Consider the following 6,285-nt stretch of genomic DNA (forward strand, 5'->3'; position numbering starts at 1 on the left):
AATCAATTTTTGATAACAAAACTGGGGCATATGGAAGCTATTTTAATAAACTGTTGAGAATGCGAATCCTTTGTACAAAGCCCCCGCGAATAAAAAACACTCCCGCCAACGCTCTGAATAAAAAAACTTAGTAATTATCCAGTTAGATTTTGGGTTAGGGTTATGAATGCAGATTGCGCTGTAAATCAATATTTTGAATCACTCCTATTCCTAACCCCAACTGGATAATTACTAATTTGCTATTTTATAACGTGGTGAGTGTGTTTTCCTCTGATCTCACATTTTTGTATTAGTGGAGGGAACTTTGTACAAAAAATCTCTGACTTCTTTTATTACTATTAAAAGTCTGAAATCCTGACTCCGATTCTTCCTCTTTTTGACACGATAAGACTCTCACATCGGCTCCGTTGCAGCTTTGGCTGAAAGTGAAAATGCCTGTCACTGCTCAAGTATCCTAATTGATAAATTGTGATTGGAAAACAAGTAGTTTTCATTAATAAATCAAGGGAGCGATGCTCAAATTTAAGGACATGAAAGTCAAAGCAAAGCAGTACCTTTCTCAGTACCGGTTATTATCAAAAAACTTCCGACTTTCGCGTAGCACTAAAGAGGTCGGAGAACCGCTACAAATATTGTGTATTAACTTCCAAGAGGTCATCACAAAAAAGTTCAAATCAAAAACGAATTACATAGAGCCCACAATTTTTTTTAGAAATAAATAAAAATAATAGCTTCTTAGGGAAAAAATACAATTTTACCCACGGAAAATTTCGAAGCAATTGGTCTAGTAATAAATGAGAAGAGCGATTTTCATAAAAACAAAAAGTTAAAATATTAATAAGAACAATATTAAAATAACGATCTATAGGTCCATTTCGTGTCCAATAATTTGAGTTTATAAAATAGCAACTGGATTCTTTCTATAAGCGTTTATAGTATTGTGACGCCATATACAGAAGGAAATCGAAAGTACGGTCACGAGGTGATCTTGAAACAATTTCTCAGTTCTCATAATGAAAATCGGAGGCCAGAAATTTTCAGGAAAACACTTCACACAAGTTGATTTAATTAAGTGGTAAATCTTGTCTAATGGTATTTTGTTGGCCTTGAAGACCGGAGATAGCAGACCATTTAGTTTACCACATTGACTGACGTTTATGTATTTGTTCAGTCATTTAAAAGCTACCGCAAACCACACTTTTAGAGTAGGGTATAAGCCCGGATAACAGTATTTTATTGGTATTCGGAATTTAGATCAACTCATTAGTAAGACAAGTATATTTTGTAGAAAATATTGCTTCTGCTATCTGATTTGTATCCACTTCCTAGCCGTTGACTAATTTGTTAGTTGTTGTTGACTAGTTTACTAATTTAGTTATAAAAATCTTGACTCTGATATAGAATAATATATTAATCAGAAGTTATTTGCGTTCAATTCTGCTAATTTGATACACAACATTTTCACAACCTTTCACGTTTTAATTTTAAACTATTTTGGCTTAAGTCAGTCTATAGTGGTCTGAGATTTCTCCGTTTGGTTGAGAAATACTTTATCTATATTTCTTATTAACGGTAAGAATGTCTTTGACCGTCCTCAGAGATTAGTTTGTTTCGTTTTGGTAGGAGAAATACAAGGTGAACAAGATTATTTTTTCTAGTTTATATGGTTGGTACTGTAATTTAGGTCAAATATATTGTAAAGTTTGATCAAATGACCTAGTTAATGTCAAAGATATTGATGATTTCGCGAATATTAAACCATTGTTTTGTGCAAGTGGAAAATTACAGGTGTTACCCCAAAGATTAGAGTTACAGTCAAAAACGTATTTGGGTTATATGCGTAAAAATAAAAAGTTGCAAATTGAAAATTTGTTACAATTTCACCTGCGCAAAAGTATAGAAAAAGGAGAAGTGGTTAGTCCTTGAATTTCATAGGTTTATATTTTTGTTACTATTTAACAAAACCCTTGAATCACTTAGAATAGGTATATTTACTTTTGCTACAGCATCCTTGCATTATACACATACGGATCCACTTGCGCAAAAGCGTAGAAGACGGATACGTAGTTGGTCGTGCAGAATACATTTGTGTTAGTATGCGGCGTGACTTGGGTGCTCCCGAGATATGTGCACCAAAATGGCGCATAACCTAAACATAGTATGTGCACCGGGTTAGGGTTGTCAGGTTGTGCGCCATTTTTTGCACATACTTCTGGAGCGCCGAGACTTGGAATATGCATCTTTATTTCTGATAAGGTATACTTGTATTATACGAGTACAGACGCACTAGTGCAATGAAAAGCTAGTTTGTTTCAGTGTACCTTGAAGGATAGATTTTAAAAAAGCATGACTCTCATTTTTACTTAAAATAGACCACAAGGTGAGCATGCACAGAATCCTCAGAAGAGAATATATTCGGCGAGAATAACTTTGCGTTGGAGGATATTCAGGAGAACGGACTTCAGAATCTAGTTGCGAGGTTGTCATTGAGGTCTTCTGTGGCAAATTTTGTCCAATGTCCTGAATGAGTTTCAACATAGCTAAGTTTGGTGTTCTGACTTGTCTGAAGATTAAGTACCCTGGTATCTATGTAATAAACACGCAATCGTGTTAGCACAAATTTTATAGTATAGATCAGGGGTGGGCAATGTTTTTGTACCAAGGGCCAAAAATTTTGCTCACCTGGACTCGCGGGCCATGTAATTGTGACGTTAAAATTCACATTTTATGAACAATACTTACAGTGTTACAGAGGTAAACGTATAAAACAATAAGCCTCGTGCCAAAACTAAATTTCTCAATCTCAACAAATTCCTTGAGTTAATTTATAGCTAAAACATCAAAAATTAGTTTTATTGTGGCAGCATCAGACGGGCCAGATTAAATTTCCCAACGGGCCTGATTTGGCTCGCGGGCTGTAGCTTGACCATGTCAGTTATAGAGTGATAACTTTGCATAAGCAGTTTATTTAACGATGGACGCAGCTAAATTTAAGATGTTTCAATTGTTTTCAGATATAAACAATCCATGCCAATGCCAGTCTTGTCGGTATCAGGTTGGATAGTGTACTAATCACGAGAGTGCTCTTTGCTCTTTATTTCCTGGATTCGAGTTATTACTTTGGCAAACATTAGGCTTTTCCCGATATTTATATATTTGTTTAGCAATTAAACAGTTACCGTATCCTTTTCTCATAATTTGTAGAAACAGAATACTTGAAAATTAATACATTTATTGGTTTGTGTGCAAATACTTATTAACATTTCAAAAATTATTCAATTTTTCAAAATTGCGTGATAAGTGAAAAGCAATATTTTTTTTATTTTATGTAAATGAGTTAGCTAATGATGAATATTATATCATCATATTTAAACGCCCATTGAATTTCCCGTTAGCACTCATTTATACCTACTTCGACGATTACAATATTTGTTCAGTAATCAAAAGTAATCTTAGTCGTGTTGTCTGATTTATAAAATTTTTTTAAATGATTAATTTTTGTTATTTATTTGTATGAGTAGAGCAAGAGAGAGAGAATAGACCATTCGCATTTACGGTAGTGCTAATTACTCTTAATTTTCAGTATTTCCGTAAACAACTCAAGAAATTTGACATTTATATATTTATTTAGCAATTTAGAAGTGATTGGTGCCCTTTGCGTCTAATTTGTGGAAACCAAATACCTTTTAAAGAATGGGCCATTTTACAAAATTGAGCAATAAAATTTTATTAGTTTGGTTTTTTGCTTGCAATTGAGTGAGAGTTTTAGAGTTGAGATATGTATATATATACGGTATATAAAAGACATTGCTTCTATTTTCATGTTATTTAAACGCCCATTCGTGTTAAAATTAACCATTTTCATTCAAATTTATTACGTGTAAAGTTCTGTACAAAACCCGCTTGCTTTATTAGAACTTAATTTTAATTTGTTCGGTTTCACTCTCGTTACTTTCCAGAATTCATTCACAAAAATAAAACACTTCTTTTAACGACAACGAACTGATAGCCACAGCGTCGCGGTATAATCACGTATTTACTGATATGGATGGAAAACATCAGAGATAGCAAAACAAATGCCGTTTTCGCGATTGAATTAATAGAATACTACCAAAAAAGTTAGTAAAAATAACTACAAATGTAAAGTTAATTATTTTTCATGGGGTAAAATTTATTGTGTTAGCCACCCGCCCCAAAACCATTTCACACGAAGTGTATTCAGTGGGTGTGTCTAGGGCAGGGCTAAACAACTATTTTTACCGAAGGTCCGCATACAAAACTTCAAAAATATTTGGGTCCGATGTTTCCAGAAATTATATTTCGGCATCCTTGAACACGCAATTCCTCGGCCGACTAATGATTATTAGCTAATCAAGATTGTTTGTTATGGTGTTATAGTTCTTTTCATATATATGTAAATCTATGAAAGTGATTTTATGAAAGGAAACGTCAAAAGTGAGGCTAAGAATCCAAAATAAAGATTATGCACGGTCCAAATCGAATACCCGAAAGATCCGAATTCGGACGCGGTCCGCCAGTTGAGTAGTCCTGGTCTAGGGTATTGCGGCCATGACTTGTGCATCCCCTTGGACAGGGGTGCAAAATGGGCGGAAAGTCTTAATCATAAAATGTTTCAATAAAATAATTTCAAATTGGAAAAAATTGAAACTTGTTTTTTTTTCTCACCCAAATACTAATGTACAATTATGTAATTTTAACGAAAGTCGTAAAAATTTTCAGTCAACGGCCAACGGTTGCATTTTTAAGCTTTGTCATGGGCGCCATACGTATAGATAAGCCACGGATAGTAATAACGGCTATAGTAATAGGGCAATACTGGAATGAAAAGATTCCGACCAAAACAAATATCAGCTTCTCGATTATCTGTGTCTGATCGTACGAAGTTCAGTTCGGAGTGGAGCAATGAAAATGCTTCGAAAAGGTGGATTGTATCATAATACCGATAGTGTAAGGACAGCAAATTATTACTTATCGGTTTTAATCGGTAAGTATGTTGATAGGTATTTGTCTGTCTGTCTGTGTTTATGTATGTTAGATGCACGCGATATCTCACGAAAGCGAGATTGAATCTGCTCCGCTTCACGTCTCGTACCATGGAAAAAGCGCGGCCAAGCTGAAGCGCATGGTTAATAAAAAACTGAAGCTCGATTGGATTGAGTAGCGAGTAGACATAGATGATAAACAATATTTAGGAAGCAACTATAGCGGTGGGTAATCTGTTTTGTTTTGACTATTGTTGAGGTATACAGTTGGGTTAGGATGTTCCAATTTATTTTAGGTTTAGGCTGTTGATGGGCGCCAGATGCTTTCAGTCACTTTTTTGCTCTTGTTTTTTTATTGGCTTTCGCTGCTGCCTTGGCTTCTTTCGAATTCCCGGCCTTTTTTTGTAGTTTCCTTGATGACTCCAACAGCAACAGTCTGTCGCATGTCGCGACAAAATAAGAGACGCTCAAAATAAGAGAGATATTAATTATCTAGTTAGTGTTAGGGATAGGAATGTAGATTGCGCTGAAAATCCTAAATTTCAATTTAATCCTACCCCATTGCAACAACATTTAAGTAGCGAATATTGTGCTGGGTGATCAGTTTTGTTTTTAATATCGGTGAGGTCCAGAGATTATGTGCTAGACTGTTATTCCATCGCATAAACGACGTGACTGAATGTCCGATACAGCCAGACGTGCCACTCCGGCAATTTACAAATGCGGGCAGATAAGAGACACGTTGGCGCGACGATATTCCCACATAAGTTCTTTCAGTACTGAGAAAAGACCGTTTTGTTAGTGGGAACCTCTCGTCGTGACTGTCGTGATGCTCAGCGCCACGACTCGCAAGAATTGGTAATAAGTATATAAATATTGTCTGTTTAGGGGTCAAAGGTTAAATTTGTTTACGTGCTCCAATAGTGTCGTTTCAATTGAGTCACATCCGTTTAACCGGAACCAGGAAGTAGTAGTTCAAAGTTCAGTCAGGAAGTACTAGAGTACTTGAGTGAGTATAGATAAGGAAATTGTCTGGCTCTTATCGAGTAAATAGAATTTGGGGAAGTTTTTTTCAAATAGAACGTACATCGGTTAGTGCCCCACCACTGATTTACTTTGATATTGTTTAGGATAGAATTCGCATACACCGGGAAAAGATGGAAAGTCGCTAAGGCGGCTTAATCATATGGCAAACCACAGCCTCTCGTCCGGTTATCAGTCCATGTTGGGTATGGGATAATTGGGATGATTTGACAGGTACTTGTTTTCAGCTGCATGGACT

Source organism: Styela clava, chromosome 3 (genome assembly GCF_964204865.1).
Source record: "Styela clava chromosome 3, kaStyClav1.hap1.2, whole genome shotgun sequence".
Taxonomy (NCBI): Eukaryota; Metazoa; Chordata; class Ascidiacea; order Stolidobranchia; family Styelidae; genus Styela; species Styela clava.